This window comes from Urocampus carinirostris, chromosome 10, assembly GCF_059441175.1.
Source record: "Urocampus carinirostris isolate Australia breed hairy pipefish chromosome 10, RoL_Ucar_1.0, whole genome shotgun sequence".
Classification (NCBI taxonomy): Eukaryota; Metazoa; Chordata; class Actinopteri; order Syngnathiformes; family Syngnathidae; genus Urocampus; species Urocampus carinirostris.
The window spans coordinates 37145228-37171137 of record NC_142358.1 but is presented as its reverse complement, the minus strand read 5'-3'; the positions used below and the strand labels follow the sequence as shown (position 1 = coordinate 37171137).

The 25910-nt window shown below is 42.2% G+C and overlaps 1 protein-coding gene and 1 non-coding gene across 2 annotated transcripts in view; both read left to right on the top strand.

Moving 5' to 3' along the window:
• The window catches only part of cadm1b (cell adhesion molecule 1b), a 722615-nt gene that overhangs the window by 279069 nt on the left and 417636 nt on the right, over positions 1-25910 (top strand). The window lies entirely within an intron of this gene.
• Positions 5751-5945, top strand: LOC148358858 (U2 spliceosomal RNA). Its single transcript, XR_015851923.1, has one exon. It is a non-coding gene; the product is annotated as a U2 spliceosomal RNA (small nuclear RNA).

Sequence of the window (25910 nt, the reverse complement as noted above, 5' to 3'; positions counted from 1 at the left end):
GCGAGAGGATGAAAAAAAAACCACTCCCCAAAAAAAAGAAAAACAATCCTTCCTCTTGTGTAAGCTGTCTGTCCGTCGCGGGTGCTTCTATGCTAGCGCCACTCAATCGTGTGCGGGTGTTAAACCTGTCGTTTTTTTCCCATGTTTATTCGCCGCCGCTTTGATTCCTGTCAATGGAAATGCTAACTGGATGGCGCTTGTCAGTTTGTTTAGCTTGTCTGCTATTTGCGATTGCGTCTTCTTCCCGGTAGACGCCGTTGTATCTTTGTACGAATTGTGTTGACATAGTACGTACGCGTTGGTGTCAAGGCGGGCCGGAGGAAAACGGATGTGGGCCGAATCCCTCTGGCTGAAAGGCGTGTAATGGCTTCTATTGTTATTGAAGGCTCGATATTGTTTGGAAACTGTGAAGCTACCTTTAGTAGTGAAACCGTTACCTTGGGAAAACGCACATTAAGGGAGCTGTGTTTATTGGTTGCTAGGTGCTGATACGTTTTGTCGGCACGTCGAGTTGAGCCGACTTAAGAATACCTGAGGGGAGTGTTGCGTTCAAGTCCCTAAATTTCGCCGATCCAAATAAATACACGGTAGTATCGATCGTTACCGATCCGTTTTTCTTGGAAATGGTCATTGAATAATTGAACCCTTAGTTAGTTTATTATGATAAACACAGCACAATGTTTTACAGGCATAAAAAGTGTGTTTTTTTTAATTAAATAACTCAAAGGTTAAATATAAATGTTACTATTATATCTCTTTGAAAAAAACGAGAAAGTCAAAGCCAATAGGGAGCAGGGTAACAAAAATACAAATACTGTATACTTATTTAATCAAGACAACTAAAATACATTCTTTTGTACATATTTTTTTTAGAATAAAGTCACTAACGCAAATAAAATGTCAATTGTCTCTCATTGGCTGTGTTGCCATAGGGACAATGGATTTACAGGCATTTTCTTCGGAACAGCAATATGTTCACATTTTTGGTTGCAGCTTTTTTTCTCTGTGAAGTGAGCTTCTTAATGTAAATTTGTGGTGTTGTCCCAGTAGCAGACCACTTTCCTAAACACTTTACACCTGGCATTGTCCTTTCCACAAACATTCCACACCGCTTCCCATTTGCCTCTGTGATTTTTAGCTTCTAGAAGGGTTGGGCGCATAGCTTTGGGGCCCTGTCTTGTGCCTGACATGCAGGATGCAGCAGCAGGCCACATAGGTGAAAATGTGACTGTCAGTCACTCACTCTGAGAGTGGCGGAGGGCGTTAGGTGAGTGACAGAAAAGCTGTGCTATCTACATACTCTAGAGAAGCGGCACTGAGGAAATTGTCAAGGACCGAAGTATTGATTCCAGGAAAACAGTATGGATTCGATCAGAGTACTTGCTTAGTATTGATAATATCAATATTTGTAATGATCTGCCCTACACTAGCTCCAGGGGAAGAAATCATCAGGTGGAAATCTCTATATACTGCAATTGCAAGCTTCATTTCTATGGTTACCATGTTTTTGCTTCTTTCTTTAGCATCACTGCAAGCTTTGGGATTCACTGTGAATAAATACTGGCAAAATTACTTTATTGTACCACCAACTTGCTAGGTCTTTATGAAACACAATATTCTGAACTGAATGAGAGAGAAAGGCATTGTGGGAAGTAGTTCAGCAGAGTGCATATATGCAACTTCTTGTCGACACAAACCAATAGCGGACCAGTATTTTGTATGTTGTCAACCAATAGCACACAGGCATCTTAAAGACGTTACTCGTCAAAAGAACGAAGTTTATATTTCATACGTTTTTGGGCAGCAAGAAAAGTCGTTGATGTTGTATAGTGGGGAAAATGTCCTTAAAAGGCAGAAAAAACTTCCTATTCCTTAATGTAGAGGCTAACTTAAAGGTAGTAAAATGCTAACTTACCTCAAGATGACGTCCTTAGAGACTGAGAGTATTCAACTACAACTATAGATCTACAAATAAAAACACAATTGCGGTTGAAATCTTTACTGTCATTACACAAAAGTACGACGACATTAAAGGGCTTGTCCTTTCATTGTAAAAACGCAATTTAGAGAGCGGCTGGCTAGATACACTCTAGCCCAGACCTGGGCACTTCGGTCCTGGAGGGCCGTATGTTCTGCATGATTTTTGAGGTTTCTCTGATCCAATACAGGTGATTCCAATCACCAGCATCGTTAACGAGCACTTGCTAGCTTGCTAACGAGGTTATAATTTGTATCACCTGAGTTAAAGAAGAGCAAACTTCAAAATCTGGCAGGACGTATGGCCCTCCAGGACCGGAGTGCCCAGGTCTGCTCTAGCCTCAGGTAACCAGAATTCTGCGAGGTCTCTGTTATGATTAAAAAACAAAAATCCCAAATGTAGTGGTTTTTCTTCCGTTTAATGAGTAATGGATCTGGCGTTGGTGACTAGCTTTGTTTGGCAGTGGTGCCTTAAGAGTTGTTAGCCTAGCTGTTAGCTTTTCCCTCCAACGCCTCTTCAGTCAATTCCTGGCTGGTGATCAGCTTTTCATTGCGCTTTTCTGACTTTCCCCAAATTCCAATTTAATTGTTTAACTCATTTTCAATGCAATGAGCCGCTAAAGTTACGATTTGGGGTGTTTGCGTCCGGTTGCTTGACTGAGCGCCTACTTTAGCGTAATACTATTTTCTCGCCTTTACTCTCTGGTGCCATCAAAAAATGCTTCTGATTGGCCTGTGCTGTTGAAACCCAAATTTTTATTGGCCATACACTCCCATCACTCAAATAACAAACTGGAACTATAAATCCTTAAAAAAAAGCAGTGTTTTGTGATTACACTATCGCACTACGGGATATCGATTCGATTTTGGTTAACCGTGCGTCCCTATCGGTCAACATATCCCGGGTGTGTACCGTACTCACCATTAGTACAAAACTGCGCCGTAAAAGTCGGATTTGACGAGAGATTATCTCACCAACCATGTTTTGCCTTCAAATACACACGAACGTAGAACAGACTTTATAAAACGTCGGAGGCCGAATTTTGATTGTGAGGAAGCTCACGGAGTTAATGCCTAAGATGACATCCATCAATCGTGACGTTTTATTGGAAACGTCGGACGGGTTGCTCGGGAGATGTAAATGGTTTTGTTAGCGTACGGCTACGCTTGGACGGGCCTGGAGGTACGGCGCCACTCAAAGAATGCTTTTGACCTGGAGGCTGCTGTTTTGCTCTCCATCAAAATAGCCGTCAACATGTCAACCGGGATTTATGGAGAAGCTTCTCCATTGAGTTACGTGGCTCGCAGTCGTCCTTCCTTGCCCAAAACAATCATGTTAATTGTATATTGTGTTTTCGATTTGTTTTAAGTCAATCTTCCCCCCTGTCGGTATATATATCTCATCTCATTTCATCAGCTGTACCGCTTATCCTTATTAGGGTCGCGGGGGGGCTGGAGCCCATCCCAACCATCTCCGGGCAGTGGGCAGGGGACACCCTGAACTGGTTGCCAGCCAATCACAGGGCACACGGGGACAGACAACTCACCCGCTCAGTCACACCTAGGGACAATTTGGACCGGCCAATTCACCTGAAATGCATGTCTTTGGAATGTGGGAGGAAACCGGAGTGCCCGGAGGAAACCCACGCAAGTACGGGGAGAACATACAAACTCCGCACAGTAAGGCCGGTAGCTGGATTTGAACCCACGCAGGAGGTTCCGACGACCTCAGAACTGTGCCGCACACGCGCTAACCACTGCGCCGCCGTGCTGCCCGGTTTATATATAATATATGTATATATATATATATTTATATATATATATATATATATATATTCTCAGGTCATTCCTTTAAACAAAGGTGCCAAACAGGCGGCCCGCGGGCCAGATCAGGCCCGCTTAGGGATTGAATCCGGCCTGTGAGACAACACTCAGAGAAGCACAAAAGACAAACAAGCTGCAGGTTGAAATATGTCAACTTGATGTTGCCAAAGCCATGTGCCTCTCACAAAGACACTGTATATATATATATATATATATATATATATATATATATATACCACAGCCATATCCCCCTAGTGGGAGGTGGCTAGAGTCATTTCTGACTCTTTTTGGGAGATTGATTCAGAGGAGGGGATTCCCAGCCCCCTCGCTCAACCCAACTAAGGTGTTGGGAGTCATTAGGTGACAGAACCCCCCCAATTCCAACCCCTAATGCTGAACGCCAGGCAGGGAGGCAACGGGCACCAATGTTTAAGTCTTAGGTATGACTCGGCCGAGGCTTGAACCACAACCTCCCAGTCTCGGGGCGGGCGCCATACCCCCAAGGCCACCGAGCTGGTATTTATCTCTCTCTCTCTACATCTCTCTCTCTCCCACCCCTTTTCTCCCACTCTCTGTCTATGTCACTCTCCGTGTCTCTCTTTTTCTCTTCCATTGTTGCTCTTTGTCTCTTTCTCTCTCTGTGTCTTTTTAACTTATTTTGCTCTAACTTCTTTTTTTCCTTTTTCTCTTTCTCTCTTCCCACCCTTCGTGCTTTCTTTTCTCTCTTCTCTCTTCTCTCCTGTATTTCTATTTCTCTTTAGAGTTCTTTCTTCCTCTCCCTTTCTTTCCCCTCCACAATAAGGTATAGATATCCAATATAACGTTACTTTCTAAACTACCTCTACTCATTAAGAATAAAAAACAAGAACCCAAACCTTGAAATCCCCAAATCCTGACAGATTATACGGCGTTAACCTCCACTGGGCCGAGGCCGCCATTTAAATAAATAGCAAATGCGATACAGTGAAGGAAGAGGTGTGGGCGGATGTGTCAAAATGATGCACAGCAGCATGCAAATACCAAAATGGGGGCATCTTCGCGGAACCCCGCAAAAGATTTACCGTAAATTCCGGACTATAAGCCGCTACTTTTTTTCCCAAACGTTCAACCCTGCGGCTTATTCAGTGATGCGGCCGATTTATGTCATTTTTCTAACAGCCGCCAGCGGCGCTCGAGTTCAAGGCACATGACGCAGCTTACAAACTAAACGCAATCGAGCAGTCCGGTAAAGAAGGAAACAGAGCTACTGCACGTAAACTTTAACTTGCGAGCGTGTTGGTAGCGTGTTTTCGAATAAGGGAGCGTGGGACGAAGTCTATGTGACATTGTCTTATCCATACTAAAGGAAGACAACTTTGATGACGTCAATTATAGGGAGGAAGATGAGAACGGTTTACCGTGATTTCTACATGTACGGTATGTTTTTTTAACAGACTTGTTAACTGGATCGCGAGCGTGTTGTTAGTAGCGTTTTGCTACCCTTCACTGGCATGGTTTGGGATGAAAGTTATATTATTATTATTAAAGCTTTGAAAACTCTCTCGGTGTACCGTCTTTCTTTGTAAATATGTGTAACCATGTATAATATGTTTTTGCAACTGTATATTTTTGTAATGTGTTTATTTGTATTTATTTTGGACACTTATTCTGATAAGTCTTGCACTGACCAATTAAAAAGAAGGGGCGTAACAGACGCGGGGGATGACGGGAAGTGGAGACCGGTAAAGGTGAGTTTTTTTGGACACGGCAGACAATAGTGGATATATATTTTATCCACCGTCACCTTTGGAAATATAGCCTTTTTTTCCTTGGATTACTTTTCATGGGACCCGGACTCTGCAGGTCTGCATCAGATGTTAAGTACCGGTATCATTTTCCGATATTTTGCCGGCAGTGGTTTTTTGAACTGTGTACTTTATGTGAGGTCTAATACTTACCTGGCAGGGGAGATACCATGATCATGAAGATCATGAGAATCTATTTTTGTCAGCATGAAAGATGCTAGGTCCTTAGCTTGGCCTTAGATACTAGGTCCTTAGCTTGGCCTTTTGATTTTTGCATTCCGGAGATGGAATAAGAGCGTGCTCTGTCCACTCCACGCATTGGCCCGGTATTGCAGTACCTCCGGGAACGGTGCATTTGCAATGATCGCAGCAAGGCTTTAGGGCTAGGACCTTAGCTTGGCCTTTTGGCTGAGAGTAAGTGTCCCGGCTCCTAGGCTTTGTAGCATATAATGAACTGACCGATAACGGATAATGGATAATGAATAACGAAGATAGATCAATAACCCTTAAAAACCCCAGTTAAAATCGCGGGACTCAAAATACGGATCGGGTTGATTTTGTGATTGTGTTACATGTTTCAATGTGGGCGCATGCGGCTTATGTACAGATGCGGCTTATCTAAGTACAAAAGCTGTTATCCTCTTAAAATGTGGTGGGTGCGGCTTACCCCTCCGAACGCACAGACGTCGCCGCTAAATCGAAACGCATTACGGTGTTAATTGGGAGGAATCGGGTCGCTGTCACACCTTGTTAAAAACTTTGAGTTCGGCTGTCATTTGCAATTCCATGTCCCGTCATTCTAGAGAGGGAGACAGACTGGCAGTGATCGGAGAAATACAAAATGTTGGCGAACTCCTGGCGAGAAACAATCAGCTTGAACGATGAGAGATCTTTTGAGTAAGGTGACAAATGTGTGTTATAAAGTAGACCCCTGGGATATGGTATTAATCCGTTCTAAGATGGGGATAGCGAAAGTGAAATTTCTGTATAGCGGGGGATAAAGACCGATGCGAATTACCTCAAAACACCAGGTTACCCGGATAAAAACTGTCATGATGATTACCGTATTTTCCGCACTATAAGGCGCACCTAAAAGCCTTTATTTTTTTCAAAAGCTGACCATGCGCCTTATAATACAGTGCGCCTTATTTATGGATCAACATTAAATTTTCCAACTAACTTGCAGCCGCCGACTAGATTTTCCCCCGAACGGCAAGTAGTACGCGGGGTATGCTGGGATTTATTGACCGGCGTTTCATTGGCTAACCAATGTGTCAATCATCATTTGATTCGATCACTATTGGCTAAAGTTATTCGGAGGTCAAGAGGCGGATCTTTTTTAGCATTTACAGGCTGGCATTGGCTTAAACGGCAAAACAAAGCCTGCAATTGGCCGAAAAAGATGAATGCGTATAGCACGTGGCTGACGGCACACAGAAAGCATTTTTTTCTATTCTGTATTCGTAAATATTTTATTCTCCTGGATTTACTGCACTCACGGATATAAGAGGACATTGGTTGCACATTATTATGAACACAACGACTTCGGTGAGCTACTCCTGGTTTTACATTCTCCCTGTATCTTGTTTCAGACTGAACTGGATGTTTCTGTGATAAGCGGTGCAGATAATGGATGGAATGGAGTGTCTATTTTTAAATACAACTCAATTCCAAGCGTTTATTGTCATATGCACAGTAAAGTTGCGATCGAAAAAGAAAATAGAAACTAAGGAATGTGTGGCATTTCTTGAATCCCAAGACTTTAACCTTCCGAATGATGGAACGATGCATTTGAGTGACATCGTACGGACACCGCATCCGCACGTGTTCTCGACACGTATTTGCGTCTTTGCAAGCTTTGGGAGTGTTAAGGGGGTAAAAAAGTTTGAACTATCTGACTGTTTTGTCGACGTTCCCATTGTAGCGCCTTATAATCCGGTGCGTCTTATGTATGTCAAAAATAGGACCAAAAACGATTTTTTCTGGGTGCGCCCTATAACCCGGTGCGCCTTATAGTGTGGAAAATACGGTACCTGTGCTGGCTCTTTTGGTTTACCTGATTGGTCCCCTGTTCTTTTTTAAGCCCAGTCCTTTCACTCGCCTGTTGTCAGTCTGTCAGTAAACCTCAGTTTCTACAAGGCAAGCACTTTGACCCTGACTCCTGACATCCGTCCAGCTTTTTGCACCCGTTTTTCCACCCGTCCGTTCCTGGTCTCCCCGTTTTGTCTCCGGTTATGACCTGTTATTTGACCCCGACCACGTTTGCTCTCCCGTCCCGCCTTATGACCCGTTTTTGATCCCGACCACGTTTTGCTCGACCTGGTTTTTCCGTCCTTTACACCGCCATCTCCCGCTCCGGAAGATCCTTTTCCGTATTCGGAACACAATCTGATTGTTTGAGCGGCTTGCTTTTCACATCCAGCGAGCATGACCGCGGGCGCTGCCCATCCTTTTTTTTTTGTTAAACTTGTGGTTAACGTTACGCATTTGTCTTTTGATTCCCTTCTAATCGTGACAAAAACATTAAAACCTATGAATAAAATAAGTATTTATGATTAAATAACACAACAAATAAAGGTTTTGTTTTTGTTTTCTGTTTTTTTTACTTTGGTTTTATATGACTGATGTGAGCTGCTATAGAGGTGTTACTGGGTGGATGCAGAGGGAGGAGGAGACAATTAAATGTCACGACCAGAACGGAATCAGGGCCCAATTGCGTAATGTCAACCACAAGTTTTACTGATAGAAAGAGGAAGGGCAGCGCCCACGATCCGGTGCTTGCTGGACGTGGGAAGCAAGGCGCTCACACAATCGAATCGTGTTCCGAATACGGAAGTGGATCTTTCGGAGCGGGAAATGTCGGTGTCAAGGACAGAAAAACAGGCCGATAGCCAGGGCAGAGAGCAAAAACGTGGTCGGGATCAAAAACGGGTCGTAGCTGGAGACAGACAGGGAGATCAGGGATGGATAGGTGGAAAAACGGGTGGAAAAACGTGACAGGCGGGAGTCTGGGTCAAAATTATACATTTGTAATATATTATACCTTTAATTTATAACTTTTGTAAGTCTCCAATTTGTTACTGCTTAATAATACAAACCCACTTTTCAAAATGTTGTCATCATTTTATTTTCATTTTTTATTTTTCAGCTTAACAAGAAACTACAGTATTTATACATTTGTAATATATTATACTTTTTATTTATAACTTTTGGAGGTCTCCAATTTGTTACTGTTTAATAATCTAAAACCATTTTTCAAGATATTGTCAACTTTTTTTAAAAAATTATTATTATTATTTTAGCTTAACGGTAAATTACGTTATTTATACATTTGTAATATATTATACCTTTAATTCATATCTTTTGGAGGTCTCCTATTTGTTACTTCTTATTGAAAACTATCATGATCCGTCAGGATTTTTGGGTTTCAAGGTTAGACGTTCTTTTTTTTTACTCATGTGTCGAGTAGAGGTAGTTTATAAATAAATAAAATGACGCAAAATATATATATTTTTTCTCCCTCCACTAAATATCATGTTTTTAATTTGACATGCGATGTTGTCAAGGTTCTCTGCCCGTCTTCTAATTTTCTTTCGTATTGGGAGTCCTCAATATTCAATTTGCAGTACTTGACCTTCATCATTTTATACTTCACAATTAGCATGTTCGCTAATTCATCTCCAGTTTGTAACTACAACCACCATTCAATCTGTTGATGAGTTAGCTTAAAGGGACTGTGTGGATTTGTCAACCACTAGAAGTCACTGTATGGTGCGGTGGAACCGAAAACGAGTTCTAAAAAGCACAAGGAAGAATACAAACTACAGAAAGGCAAAGTGACCAAAAAGCACAATTTTACTGATCTTTTTTTGCCCTGCCATTTTGACGATCTGGGTATCCGTAGTAACAAAATGGCGGTCAATTATGCTAGTTCCTCAAGGTGAGCCTTATGTTGTGTGAAGTAAATACCAATTTCCTGGGTTACTAGTATTTAAAGCAAAAGCACTTTTTGTCATGATGACTCATTACATTTACCTGTGCCCGCTCGTTTGGCTACCTGAATGGTTCCGCGTCCTACTGAAGCTTAGTCCTTTCACTCGCCTGTTGTCAGTCCGTCAACGAACCTCTGTTTTCACAAGGCAAGCATTTTTGACTCTGACTCCCGCCGGCCCCATTTTGTCACCTGTTTTTCACTCGTCCGTTACTGTTTTTCCTGTTTGTCTCCTGCTACGACCCGTTTTTTCGACCCCGACCATGTTCTGATCTCCTGTCCCGGCTAACGACCCGCTTTTTGACCCCGACCATGTTTTGATCTCCCGTCCCGGCTAACGACCTGTTTTTCCGTCTAACTATACTACTATCTCCCGCTCTGGAAGATCCACTTCCGCATTCGGAACACGATCCGGATCCAGTGAGTGGCTTGCTTCCCACGTCCAGCAAGCACAGGATCGCTGGCGCTGCCTTTCCTCTATATTTCAATGAACTTGTGAGTCACGTTACGCATCTGGGTCCTACTTCTGTTCTGATTGTGACACTTTTATGTGATACTTTATGCATGTTTAAATATTTTTCAAGTCAATGTTTTTTTATGAGTTTTTTTTCCTACTAGGATGCGCTAAATAAGACATTAAACAACAAATTGTCACAATAAAGTGTAAGTTTATTGATTTGAACGACTTTCTATCGGAACAAATCTTATTTGACTCCAAAAATGGAGTAATCTTTGCTTTGATATTCGAATGAGGATTTGACATTTGAACAGACCCGAATTTTCAATCATGAAATAGCACAGAAACATATATTTGTAATAAATTCTACTTTTTGTTTTCAAAATTTGGAGGTCCCTAATTTATTACTTCAAGAGTAGCGTTGATATTTATGTTAAGATGCTGCAATTGACCACTAGATGGCAGCGTGTCCCAACAAATACTAAGCGCTTTTCAGTGATCGATCAATACTACCTATGCAGTATAATTTTCTTTACAAAATTTGGAGGCCTCTAATTTATTACTTCAAGAGCAGCTTTGATATTCATGTTAACATGCTGCATTTGACGGCTAGATGGCAGCATGTCCCAACAAATACTAAGCGCTTTTCAGTGATAAATTAGTACTACCTATGCAGTATAATTTCCTTTACAAAATTTGGAGGCCTCTAATTTATTACTTCAAGACCAGCGTTGATATTCCTGTTAATATGCGGCATTTGACGGCTAGATGGCAGCGTGTTCCAACAAAAACTAAGCGCTTTTCAGTGATTGATCAGTATTACCTACGCAGTATGATTTCCTTTATGAAATTTGGAGGTCTCTAATTTATTACTTCAAGAGTAGCGTGGATATTCATGTTAACATGCTGCCTTTGACCGCTAGATGGCAGCGTGTTCCGACAAATACTAACCGCTTTTCAGTGATTGATCAGTTCTACCTATGCCTGGCGTCGGCAACATGCAGCCCCATGCGGCAACCTCACAGAACAGCAAATCAAGGACATTCAGTACCACAATACTCAATTGATTGTGATAAGTTGGGTGATGTGATGGATTTCTTTATTGCATTTCTTTAATTTTTTTCCTTAATTTTGAGACTGAAAAGAACTGGGCTGAAAATTTTGGAGAGGATATCGTTGGGCGTTAGCCCAAAATATATGCAGGGACAGAAATATGACAGAAAGGGAACGTCCTTTATTCAGCAACATTCATTCGAGCCACGTTCAAAATTCGTCCAAGAGACACTGGGTTTTATACTGTGTTCCACAAGATCACGTGATGTTTTTCTCAGGATCAAAAGGTTTTTTCTGGCCTCTGCTCGCTTAGTCAACAACTTGTGATTTCTTGTATCAACATTATCTCATAACATCCTGCCAGATATCTGTTGTCAGCGCTGTTGTCAGCTGGAATGGAGGAATGGACTGGTGCCAACTTTGCCACGACACAAAAACAGGCTAGGAACTATGGACGGTGGAGAAAGCTGTCCAGAGTTGCGTCCTCATTGGTGCTCAGAGGATCCATGTGGTTAAGGGAAACATGAACCATGAATGACATACTGTTATTTATTAGTCTTGTATTGAGATTCATTCACAATGCGTTGCATTTATTATGAGGCTTATGTAATGTTTTTAATTTTTTGCAGGTCCCGACAAATACGATTTTCTTTTTTCGGGTCCATTATGGCTCTTTTAACATTATGGGTTCCTTACCCCTGCTCTCAATCGCCCAACAAGTGTTCGACGTAATCTGCTAGACCAGGGGTCACCAACCTTTACAAAGCTGAAGGCTAATTTTCTTACCTATTGCAGTGTCTGAAACTCATGACAGAGAGTTACCGGACACCAGGGCAGACAACTATGAAGGTTGCCTGCCCAGCCATAAAGTTGCCTGCCCCATTTTTCACAACTTGAAAGACAATAAGATGACTAATCGCAAAAAAACATTGCTGCAAATTATTAAGGATTGAGAATACGAATATATAAGAGAACAACACTTTGAAATTAAGTTTATGATCAATCTACTTATAACATTCATTTCATGTATATGACATCGCTGTTTTCCATCTGCCATCATGCAATGTTTGCGTTGGGTCGTCTGCTACAAGCCTCGTGAACTCCTCTTTCCACGATGCTTTTAATGTTCGTTTACGTTTTGTACCGTCATACATTTTGTTAGCTTCTTTTGAATCTTTCTTCTGGGGCTGAGGTTTTGGTTTGATTCCTAACCACTTATCGATTTTTATTGTGTTCTCCGTGTGTCTTTATGCAAATGCCCGACCTTATAACGCTCGGGGAATTCCGGAAGCACAAAGCTATTCGATGCAGGCTTCTGATTGGCTGCCAAGTATGCAAATTGCCAAACGAACCGAAATTTCCAAACCGAACGAAGATTTCGAAATCAGAATAAAGCAAACGTTTGAAAAAAAAAAATATATATATTTTTTTTAATTTAAAAATTTTTTTCTTGAAAAAGTTGTCGGCCATTCGGGCGTAGACGTTTTGGAAGTTGTACGCCCGACGTAAAAGATGCACGCCCTGGGCATCTAGTCAGACGTTATTTTAGACTCTGCCTATTGTTATGAATGGCTACCAGTTTGATACTTATATCTAAAATTGATATCTCTAGTTATTACTATGTCGTTACAATGTCATAACCAGGTTGTTGTCCTTTTTTAAAGTTGAGTTACATTAGGCTTAGTCAACCACTAAAACACCCTGCCAGTTAGATATTGCATTTCCTAGAAAATCACAATCACCCACGACTGAGGGGGCTACTTGATGCCATGTTGGAGACCCCTGATCTAGACGTTTTGTGCAAACGTTGTAAACTTCAGCAAACTGTTCTTTGTTAAAACCCTGAAAGTGACATTCTTCTCTCACTCTGACCATTGCGCGTTCGCCTCGGGCAAGAAAAACGGAATAGATAATCAGTGTTCATTTTACCTGTGAAAAGTGATGGATCCCGGGGACTCGCATGCTCAAAAATCTATGGGTCCCAACAGAGATCTATGGGTCCCCAAAATTGAGTGTGCTCCATGCCCTTACAAACTGTCGTATTTTCCCTTACAAAATACAAAAAAATATTTTTTTTTCAAACATGTTTATTTATGTAGTTTAACATGTTATATTGTACATGTGTTTCCTTATATCATATATATTGTTAATGATCATTTTGTTGTGAAACACTGAGTTGCTCGACATGAATGAGGTTTATTATAAAAAAGTTCAAAAATGAAGTCGCTTGGACGTTCACTGTAGAAGGAAAAAATACATGCAAATAGAATTAAGTAGAATAATACATTTTCTTATTCAAATTATTATTTTCATTTTCTGCATTAAATTATTGTTGGTAATATACTGATTAAAAGGGATCACCACAAACCTGTCTTTTTTCATTTTCTCCTTTTATACTTTTTTTCTTAACTTCTTTATACAACATAATCATTCGTAATATAATCCATCAAAGCAAGTGAGCCGTTGGAGAGCCGGCTCTCTTTAATGAGTTGAGCCGAAAAAGCCGGTTCTCTAAAAAGAAATGGACTTTCACTACACAACTCGAACTGGAGATCGGCGTGCAGACGAAAACTCGAACCGCGAGACCAAAACAACAATGGCGGATCTGCCTGACGAAAAGTTTGAAGTGTGGTAAATCTTTGTTAAAAAATGATAATGACAGTGTCAAAAAATTCGCGTCCCGGGGACGCACGTTGATTTGACACGATGCGTCCCCAGCAAAAATAACGCGTCTAGGACGCAGAGACTGGGGCAATCGAGAACACTGGATAATGGATAGTTCGGCCATAAACGAGAGTCCTACCATGTTTTACGAAGTCTTACCGATTCATCAAGATTGGGGGTTCCGATCTTGTTCAGTATGCCGTTAGATTTTAGTACGGTGTCATAAATAACCTTAATGATTATTATGATTTCCCCGGCGCTCTTTAGCGCTCTTTTATTGCTATTTGATGTTAAAACGTTTGACTTGAACAGATGTGCATAAAGCTTAAGTTGAAAAGTAAGGAGACGGCATTGAAATGAACGATTGCCTTCTGTCCTTGACACCTGCTTTTACGTCAAAAAACAGACTGAGCGATTAATCAAAGATGCTTGGCCCAGATTCACTGCGGTAGCTTGGAGGTATCGAGTGGAATGAAGACGTATGACTGTCGCCGTCCCGTTTTCAGGACTTGTCCATCTTGTTCGTATCCGTAAAGGTATTTTCTTGATGACGGCGGGTTTTTATTTGTTTCCTATTGATATTCAGCAAAAATCCAAGCCCTAATACTGATAAATTCATTTGTTATCTGCAACACTTATCCTCAGTAGGGTCACGGGGATGCTGGAGCCCATCCCAGCTATCTTCCGGCAGTGGGCAGGGGACACCCTGAACTGGTTGCCAGCCAGTCACAGGGCACACAGGGACAGACATGTCACTCGCTCATTCAGACCTAGGGACAATTTGGACAGGCCAATTCACCTGACATCCATGTTTTTGGGAATTTGGGAGGAAACCAGAGTGTCCGGAGTAAACCCACGCAAGCACGGGGAGAACGTGCAAACTCCGCACAGATCTTATGACCTAAGAACTGTGCCGCACACGCGCTAACCACCGCTCCGCCGTGCTGCCTCATATATATATATATATATATATATATATATATAAAACATTTTCAGTCTACATATAGTAAATTTCAACACTTGTTTCCATCCATGTATAGTGTAAGTCTTTGCTTTGGCAAGCCACTTATGCAGCAATGGAGCCCACTTGGCAGAACTAATCAAGGGAAAAAAAATGATGCAGCGAGGACATGAAAATCTAACCGCGGAATATCACGGAGCAAGGTATTCTCACCTTTTATAAATTTAGGAACCACACCGAATATTTATCGCGCCGAGCTCTGGCGATAGACGTCGTGACAATTGTCATTAGCACAAAAAATAGTGTAAATTAAAGTGACAAAGAGCAAGTCGTAGATGTGCCAAGAGGCTAATTTTGCAACGTGGGGGGTTTTCTGTTCAATCTGATGCTCGTAAGTGCAGATTGCAAATACTATTTGGCAACCAATCTCAAGGTCATCTTAATCAACCAGCACATATAAAAAAACAATTAAATATTGTATATTTTTAAAGTTAAAGGTGATGTCTGTAACTTCAAAATAGCCTACTTGCAGCCTCTGTCAAGCTGCTTGTATGGCGCGTGCACGTACGTGTCTCTTTAAGACCCGCTCGTATAAACTTTTTCATCGTTTTGAGGGGTTTGGCCTTTGGACTGTCTTTGAAACAGTCCTTTTCTTTCTTTCACCATTTTCATCCTAGAAAAAAAGGAAAACCTCGAGCATGCGCGTTAAGTCACTTTCTCGCCCCAGCTATAATAATTTTAAAATCCTTAAATGCAGGCTCATTGGCTCAGAGATTGCATTGACTCCCCCCCTTTCCCCCCGCTTTTTTTTACGTCACAAAACTTTAAAGTAGATTTTTTTATTGCCTGGTACGGCCATTCAATGGGCACCAGCACTCTGCAGGTCTGCATTAAATTTTAAGTACCGGTATCATTTTCCGTTCATTTTGCCGGCTGTGTTTTTTGGACTGTATCGGGTATGGGTTAACCAAACCAAGAAGTATTTAATTGCTGTTAAAAGTTTCGATAAAAACTCATATTGTTGTGATATGATATAATGAAATTGTGTGTTTAATTGCTGTTAAAAAATTGTTAAAACGTCATATAACGAAATTGTGAACATGCTTAATTGCTGTTAAGATTGTCGAGAAAAATTGTTCAAACCTCACATCGTTTATTTGATGTTACTAGTGTCAAAAAAATTGTCCAAACCCCCCAAAAAAAACTCGTCTTTGTATTGCGTTTTTTTAATGTGGGCGCATGCGGCTTATATACAGGTGCGGCTTGTGTATGTTCAGAATAGGGTTTCCTCCCGAAATGTGGTGGGTGCGGCTTATAATCAGGTGCGCTCTATAGTCCGGAATTGACGGTATTATTATTATTCTTAATATTATTATTAAAATTGCAATAATCAATTATTTTATAGAATATAAAAGTATAATTGTATTGTTATGTTGTATATTATTATCTTTTTTTTAATTAATGTTGAGTAGTTTATATTACTACAGCTACTCTGTCTTAAAATAGTTCTTTCGTTGTACTTTCAATTTTCACTCATTTTCTTTCCTGTTATAACGTGATCATTGCGGCACCTTTAACCATGATTTTTTTCTCTCGAAGCGGATAAACCAGAAGCAACCTTCATGGTTAAGTGCGACAGATCGCCGGATGGCAGCCGGCAGGTCGGCACCTGTCTGTCAAATGTTTTTTTTTCTTTTTTTTCCTTTTTCTAATTGCCGGTGACACCGTTAGCAGCCTGCTGTCGCCTCGAGCACGGATGCGTTAGGTCTCGCTTGCCGGTAAACAAACTTTTGCCGTGACGAGCGTCTTGTTAAATGCCGCCATTGACACGTATCAGACACAGCAATTGCATGCCCAAGTATGAAAATAGGTTGGCGTATAAAAGGTGAATTGTTTTGTCCGAATTATTTCCCATAATTCCCCATTACAACATTGTACAACATAGTGTAATGATGAAAAGCCTTTTCTTCGAACATCTACCGGCCTTGTGGTTGGGGTTCAGCGCTCTCACCGCCGCAACACGGGTTAGATTTCCGTTGCATCCAATGCTGAGCTCATGAGGGTAGTGATAGATGTCGTCTGATCAATCACTGCTCAATTTTGGTGATGTACTACCATACAACCTTAGTATAACCGGCAACTGTTTAGGAGTGAAAAAAAAAAGTGAACACATGAATAAATATGGGATGAACAAAAAATAAGGCTTTTTCATTTTTTCTCTGTGCAGTCTGGTACCAAACGACCCACGGTAGTTGCTGACTACTGCACTAGACCACCAGTTCTATAAATAACACAAGAAAATACATTGGATGTTGTCTCATCACACTACATTTTTACTCGTGGTTGGTTGGTTGGTGGGTAGGTTAGTTGGTTGGTAGGTAGTTTTGTTGGGAGCTACGTAGGTAGGTTGGTTGGTCCGTAAGTATGTAAGTAGGTCGGTATGTAGGTAGTTCGGTTGGGTTTGTAAGTTGGTACATAAATACGTAGGTAGGTTGGTTGGTTCGTAATTACGTAAGTAGGTCGGTATCTAGGTAGGTTGGTTGGGTTTTTAGGTAGGTAGGTTGGTACGTAAATACATAGGCAGGTGGGAAAGTAAGTACGTAGGTAGGTTGGTTGGTTCGTAAGTAGGTCGGTTGGGTTTGTAGGCAGGCAGGTTGGTATGTAAATACGTAGGGAGGTTGGTACGTAAATACGTAGGGAGGTTGGTTGGTTGGTTCATAAGTACGTAAGTAGGTCGGTATGTATGTAGGTCGGTTGGGTTTGTAGGTAGGTAGGTTGGTACGTAAATACATAGGTTGGTTGGTTCGTAAGTACGTAGGTAGGTTGGTTGGTATGTAGGTAGGTTGGTTGGGTTTGTAGGTAGGTAGGTTGGTACGTAAGTAGGTTGCTAGGTAAGTACGTAGGTAGGTTGGTTGGTTTGTAAGTAAGTCGGTTAGTATTTAGGTAGGTTGGTTGGTTTGTAAGTAAGTCGGTTAGTATTTAGGTAGGTCGGTTGGGTTTGTAGGTAGGTAGGTTGGTACGTAATACGTAGGTAGGTTGGTACGTAAGTACGTAGGTAGGTTGGTTGGTACGTAAGTACGTAGGTAGGTCGGTTGGGTTTGTAGGTAGGTCGGTATGTAAATACATTGGTAGGTTGGTACGTAAGTAGGTTGGTTGGTTTGTAAGTAAGTCGGTTCGTATTTAGGTAGGTTGGTTGGGTTTTTAGGTAGGTAGGTTGGTACGTAAGTAGGTTAGTACATAAGTACGTAGGTAGGTTGGTTGGTTTGTAAGTAGGTCGTTTCGTATTTAGGTAGGTCGGTTGGGTTTGTAGGTAGGTAGGTTGGTACGTAAATACAAAGGTAGATTGGTACGTAAGTACGTAGGTAGGTTGGTACGTAAGTAGGTCGGTTGGGTTTGTAGGTAGGTAGGTTGGTACGTAAGTAGGTACGTAGGTAAGTTGGTTTGCACTTATATGCGTACGTAGGTATGTTGTTAGGTAAGTGTGTCGAAAGGTACGTACCTATGTGCAGTTTGTACGTACGTACCGCTAAACAAACTTTTGCCGTGACGAGTGACTTGTTAAACGCCGCAATTGACACGTATCAGACACGGCAATTGCACGCCGGCTGCCTGTCACCTCTGCATATTCATGGCCTCTTTTCGTGCATTTTATAGCCAAGCGAAACTGTTTACACTGCGACGACGTTTAGGCCCGTCACAAGCGTAATTACAGAGTATTAAAGCGTCACGTTGACACCGGGGTCGGGACGGACGCCGGTTGGTTTGTTTTGCAGGCCATCGGTAATGGGCGTTTATTTTCCGAGGCTTCCTTTTCCGTCAAAGGAGACGTGAAGGTGACTCTTGTGGCGTCAGACACGGCAGATGCTTTCAGACAAGCTGTCTCCTCTCAGCCGGACCTTTTAAATCATCATCACTCCTGCCGGCTTCGTGACACTCGTTGTGACGCGTGTTCATCGGCTTTTTAAACAGACGCCGTCGGCCGATACGTCTGGTATTGCGATAAGTTCTTGAAATTTTTGATGGGATGAGTCGGAAAGAAAAGTTGAAAATCGGATATAAAGTCCAAACCGCTGTGGTTGACTGGTACAGTAGACCCCCAGGGTACAGCACATATCCGTTCTGAGATGGGGACTGCAGAATAAAATAGATAGATAGATAGGGAAATTCACACTTCCAGCAGTCTACCCCATTGTTTATTAACAGATTAGCATGATGCCCTAGCGGTGGTTGTAGCGGAGTGGATGACGTCACGCTAGTCCAAAAGTTCGACATCCCAGCGGCAGATGGAAATCTTTTCTTTCTGAAAATCCAGGGATACACCACCTCGTGTTAGCAAGTCCGCCTCCTCTCTGATTCCCCCCGGCTTTCTTGTCTCTGTATAGCGGCGTTGAAGCCGGATAGCTCCGGGTAGCTCCGGGTGGCTACACGTTAGCGTCCGGAATGCTAAACGTGAGCCACGTTTCCGCAAAACACAGCAACTGCGCTCCCTGTGCGCTTCGATGTTTTCCACCAGCACTCGATGATCTTATTTGGTCGTGAGTTCGCATTTACCATGATTACGGATGGTACCGAAGACTTATAACGCCGCTAGCCGCTTAGCTAGCTCCGGCTCTTCTTCCATGATAGGCCCCTTCATCACGCCGGCACGCGAATTCTTCAGGGCAAGAAGTTGATTCCTTGAATTAACGCATTTTTGTGCGCTAAAACCCATGTTCATAGGATAGAAGTAATCCATAGTGTAGTTGTCAAAACGGGAAGAAAAAACACAGAAGATAGGAGCAGACAATAAAACAAATAGGGCAGCTGCTGTCTGTATGGCAGCGCCGCTTTGCCATACTGTGGGGATAGAAACCTATGGTAATTACCCTAGATAAAATCATTAAGATAACAAAGTATTTCATAGTTGCCTCTCGTCTCAATAAACTGGCGAGGAAAGCAAGCTCTGTTGTGGGCACAGAGCTGGACAGCCTGACAACAGTAGCTGAGAGACGGGCACTGAAAAAGCTGCGGTCAATCATGCACAATTCATCACATCCACTACACGGCATTATATCCAGACGGAAGAGCAGCTTCAGCGACAGACTCCTGTCACTGTCTTGTACCACGGAAAGACTGAAGAGATCTTTTCTTCCTCATGTCATGAGGCTCTTTAATTCCACCCGGCAGAGTAAAGGCCCACATTAAACCACACCCCCTACATTGCATATTAACAAATTTTATTGCAATGTGTATTCTGTGTAGCACTATCTAGATACTCTATATAATAGCTTTCACTGGTTTACCCCTGCCGCATCATACAGGTGCCCTCCCCAACCCTTAGAAAGTACTACTTTTGAGTAATACGCCTGCATAGGATTAAATAATAATATGTATACACTCGCTTCTGTCTCGCAACCAGTGCTGTGTGCCCCAAAGACAAATACGTTGATATCACTCGTTTGCAGAATTTGGTGGCACTTTCACAAAGAACTTTGCTCGCACCTTGAAACCATTATGAAATAAATGATGGTCAGAAAGAGCTTTTACACGCTTAAGATATTGTGGGAGGTAGACAAATTTTATTGATTATGGGACACTGGCTCTGGCAATATTATTATTTCATAGATTTTAACAGTTTATCAAACGTCACACAGTGAAATAAAATGCGGTGAAAAATAAGCTTTTGTGTGGAGAGTGGGTTCAGTGTTTTTGTTGAATTTTGTCTTAAACACAGGGATCAGAATTTTCCGCGGATCCGCGGATTTCCGCTGTTTTTGAACCCCAAAGGCATTCCGACTTTTTCACTTTTTCTCTTGCGTAGCAAACAAATTCAAAATCCGACTGTCTCACTCTTTCCTTTATTGCTCTGGCACAACCTGGCGGCCGTTAGAAAAATTGGCCGCATTGTTGCTCAAGCTGCAGGGACTGAACTGCATTTGAACTTATCTTGCAGTATTTACAAAAAAATCAGTTATGTGGGCAAATTATTTTAATCTTCTAAAAATGTTACTCAAATGATAAATATAAGCATGGTTTTGGACAAGTAAATTGCCTAAAACCCAGGAGCTTGGGGGGGGGGGGGGGGGTCGGGGGGGAGGGGGTTGGGTTGGGTGGCGTTCCGCCCTGCTTTATTCCTGGACCCTGGCTATTTCAGCTGAAAATGAAAATCTCCATTCTGATCCCTGTAAACATATCGTGGGGCTGTCACCCCCAAAATAAATCAAAATATTTAGATTTCACGGCTCTTTTAGCTAAATAGGTTCTCGACACTTGACATTAAATGTGGGAAATGACGTGAAGAGGGGCCGAAAAAAAAAGTCGCCGCACCCTAGGGTCCTATTGCAATTTTTTTTTTACTTTTAGCGGCACAAGTAGAAAAAAACTCTCATTTCAGGTGAAGACCGATAAGGTTGAATGATATAAAGAAATATGAAGTATGAAGAAATATGTCGGCCTCAGAAATGACCCAAAATATATTCTTGGCAGTCATAGATCAATTTAAAGCTGCTATTTTCCAACGTACCCTCGCCTCCATCCATCAATAATATCACATAATCTCCAGTCAGGATATATATTTCATCGTTTCATTATCTGCCTTTGTCACGCTGCTGTTTGTGATTAATCGGGAGCGTTGCCGATGCCGGGAGGGCAAACTTGTCAAACATATGCGTAATGAGTGTGTAATTGTCTCAATAAAACGCCGTGACGTTTTGCCGTCGATCATGTCGGAATGGGATTAGTTTCACGCGGCACGCCGGGAAAATGCCTTAAGAGCAAAAGATGATCTATGGTGGCGGCGGCAGCCCGGCTTATACCGTGGGGGTCCAAGGACAATCTGGGCGCGGATAATGCCCAGCTGAGGCCGATACACACAAAAACTGACCCACGAACAGAAAGTAAGTGGCTGGGACAGATAAAAAGCATTAAACTCGTAGAGTCGTCCCCTTGCCGTTTTGCGGTCTGACCTTCGCGTCCTCGGTGTATCGCGTTTTTTCCCCCGATTGGGCGGGCAGCACGGTGGAGCAGTGGTTAGCGCTTGTGCGGCACAGTTCTGAGGTCGTGGGAACCTCCTGCGTGGGTTCAAATCCAGCTCCCGGCCTTACTGTGTGGAGTTTGTATGTTCTCCCCGTGCTTGCGTGGGTTTCCTCCGGGCACTCCGGTTTCCTCCCGCATTCCAAAGACATGCATTTCAGGTGAATTGGCCGGTCCAAATTGTCCTTAGGTGTGACTGAGCGAGTGAGTTGTCTGTCCCCGTGTGCCCTGCGATTGGCTAGCAACCAGTTCAGGGTGTCCCCTGCCCACTGCCCGATGACTGCTGGGATGGGCTCCAGCACCCCCGCGACCCTACTGAGGTTAAGCGGTGCAGCAGATGAGATGAGATGATTAGTGGGCTCCGGTGCGGTCTATTTAAAAGGTATGCTGTACGTGGATTGCCAAAAGCAAAGACTATGCAGTGCCGTGAAAACGTATTTTCCCCCTTCTATATTTCTGTGTTTTTGCATATTCATCACAAGGTTTCACATCATCAAAATACAAAATGCAGTTTTGAAATGTTTCCTCATCCTTTTTTAGAAAGAAAAAAAAACTCTCTGTACTCCATATTTTCGCTTCTCTCACACATTGCTTCACTACCTACTCGCTATATGCGTCCGCCTACAGACTTTAATCGCTGGATACAGGAAGCAACAATAAGAAGTGAGGGCTCCCTTGATGTGCGAACAAAAATCTGCCATCTAATGGTGATTTATCATACTGAAATTATCCCCAGAGCCTTGATACTTACTGATGACTGTGGGATCTAAACCTCTAATACTTTGGTTCAGACCGCCCACATGTGAAATAAAAAGACAGCAGTCTGAGTTCGGATCGGAGTGAGACTCAATTCACTTCTTGCAAGAAGGACACCGGCCAAATGTGTGCTAGTCACTGTTTGTTCCACCTTTTTATGCAGTTCCATTCGTGAGCGTGCGAAGCAGGATATGACTAGAAAATCAATCATTGAAGACAGCTGGATTATGAGTTTAAACACAATGAACCTGGTGACCATTGCACAGTGTGTGAAATAGGATATGACTTAAAAGGAAACTAGCTTATCTCAGACAATTTCATCAGGATATATCTGTTTAAGAACAACCCCGCTTAATTAAACTCAAGCACTGATTGCTGTATGCTGTTTTGCTATCTTGAAGAAACTTAACGAGAAAATCAATCATTGAAGATAATGTTTAGGACATTGGGTTTTATCAGCAAAAGTGCAGTAAGACCATATTTTGTTCTCATGGGTTGAATATTATCTATCTATCTGTCTATCTGTCTATCTAAGATCACAACACCCTCAGCGAATTTTAATTGATAACATAAAAAGACACACATTTATAGTTTGATTTACCTTACAACGACCTGCACCAAGCATTTTCCTATTTTGGCACTCAATGCATCTGAAATCGTATGTATACGTCATGGAACTGAACTACCATGGACATCGAGCGGCAGCCTTTCCAGCAGCTCCGTGTTATTTCGCTCTTTATGTGATTTATTGTATTAAGTGCTTCTATCTTCGGTGTTTTTCCTCCCGTTTGACAACTACACTTTGGATTACTTTCTATCCTATCATTATGGGTTTTAACGCACAAAAATGCGTTAATTCGAGGAATCAACTCCCCGCCCTGAAAAATTCTCGTGCCGGCGTGATGAGGGGGGCCTATCGTGGATGCAGTGCCGGAGCTAAGGCTAAGCGGCTAGCGGCGTTATAAGTCTTCGGTACCATCGGTAATCATGGTTTACGAAATAAGACCGACAAACTGACTGTGCTGGTGAATAACATCAAGAGTACAGGGAGTGCAGTTTGCTGTGTTTTACATAAACGTGGCTCACGTCTAGCATCCCGGACGCTAACGTGGAGCTACCCGGCTTCAGCGCTGTTAGGACAGACAGACACAAAAGCCTGCGGGAAGCGGAGAGGAGGTGGACTCGCTATCTACATGAATCAAGGTGGTGTAACCCTGGGCACAAAGATTTCCATCTGCTGCAGGGACGTCGAACTTTTGGCCTAGTGTGACGTCATCCACTCCGCTGTTAATGAACTACAACACAGCACCCCGAGGCCATCCTGTTAATCTGTTAATAAACAACAAAAGGATACTGCTGGCAGTGTGAATTTCCCCACGGGGATGAATAAAGTATTTATCTATCTACCGTTTACCTGGAGGCTGCTCCCGTTTTGATGCCCACCAAATACCACCACCATGTGGCTGGGCGATATTCACCCCAGGCGCGAAAGGACAGCCGAGGATAAATGACAGCCTCCTGACCACCGGCTCCTTCTCATGCTTTCATTTGTGCCGGCAATTAATCAGCCATCACTAGAGAGCTCTTAGATGTCAGGATGAGAATTTTATTAGGGATGTCCTTTATGGCTTTTAATGAGACTTATGTCTTACTCGAGTATTTCATTTGCCGAACAAAGCCGAGCCGCTCGCAACCTTGAGGTGAAGAGTTCTTGTCTTGCTTTTGGCGTAATTCATGTTGAAATTGCATTAAGCGTTTGGATATCTGAAGTATGACTATTGGGAGGATGACAAATTTACAATTAAAAAAGGGTTCAAGGTTTCTAAGGCCACACGAGATTGATCATTCATTTATAATTGAGTTACCGTACTTTCTGGACTAGAAGGCGCACTTACAAATCGAAAAATTGGCAGAAATTCGAAAGTGCCGCTTTTAATCCGGTGAGTTTTAGATAGATAGATATTTTATTTATCCCCGTAGGGAAATTCACACTTCCAGCTGTATCCTTTTGTTGTTTATTAACAGGATGGCGTCAGGGTGCTGTGTCGTAGTTTAGCAGAAGCGGAGTGGATGACGTCACACGCTAGTCCAAAAGTTCGACGTCCCTGCAGCAGATGGAAATCTTTGTGCCCAGGGTTACACCACCTTGTGTCCTTGTAGATCGCGAGTCCGCCCCTTCTCCGCTTCCCGCAGGCTTTTGTGTCTCTGTCCGTCCTAACAGCGCTGAAACCGGGTAGCTCCACGTTAGCGTCCGGGATGCTAGACATGAGCCACGTTTCCGTAAAACACAGCAAACTGCACTCCCTGTACGCTTTGATGTTTTTCACCAGCCCAGCCAGTTCGTCGGTCTTATTTGGTAGAGAGTTCACATTTACCATGATTACGGACGGTACCGAAGACTTAAAACGCCGCTTAGCCTTAGCTCCAGCTCTGCATCCACGATAGGGTCCCTTCATCACGCCGCCATGAGAATTTTTCAGGGCAAGGAGTTGATTATTTTTATTGACTCTAAATGAGATAGAAAAGTAACATCTGAAATGCATATTTACAATAAAATGGGTGTGCGTATGTAAATATTTATGATTGAGTCAAGTTAATTCAATTCTTTATGATTTTATAGTTTAGGAGTCACTCAAAATAAGGAGATAAGACATCAATGTAATTTGAATTTGCAAAGAGAACAGGGTAAACCTCAAACTACAGATAAGGAATTCCAATCTGTTCTCAAAGCCGTTCTCTAAAACCTTCCTTTTATAAATCTAGATCCGCTCTAACGTGTGCTGGAATCAAAGAACAGCAAACATGATTGGCCATTAGTAACAATGATGTAAACAGGGCATAATAGTCAAAACAACGTACAACAGTAAGGTCAAAATAACAAACTGGCAAAAACATATTCAATTTATCTAGAATTCATAATCCAGTGCGACCTATGAATATGAGTGTTGTTTTTCACCTTTTATTACTTGTCCGAAAATTACTGTGTATATACATATACTATACTTTTGTACGGTATTCACTATAGGTCCCACGTCTTGCAGGGATGTTAAAGGGAGAAACAAAAACATGAAAACCATGGCAACAGAGCTTGCAATCATCTGTTAATGTGAAGAGAACACATTACTTGCTACCCTCGCCAAAATGCATTGCTGTAACCAATCAACAATCCGTCCCAATGTTAAAAATAAGGAATTGAAGATGTCTTCTTAGGGCATAGGAATTCGCTCAATTAGAATCTTGAATTCAGTTTTATTTTTTTATCCGCCGCGACCACCCCCTATTTTGCATCCACCCGCTACTCTACTCCACCAGCTCAAGCCAAGTCACACCAAAAGTAAAAAAAAAAAGTAATTACAAGTAACTGTTGACCAAGTACAAATTCATTGATCTCCAACACTAGTTTTGCAAGACCTGCTTACCGGAGCTGTATTA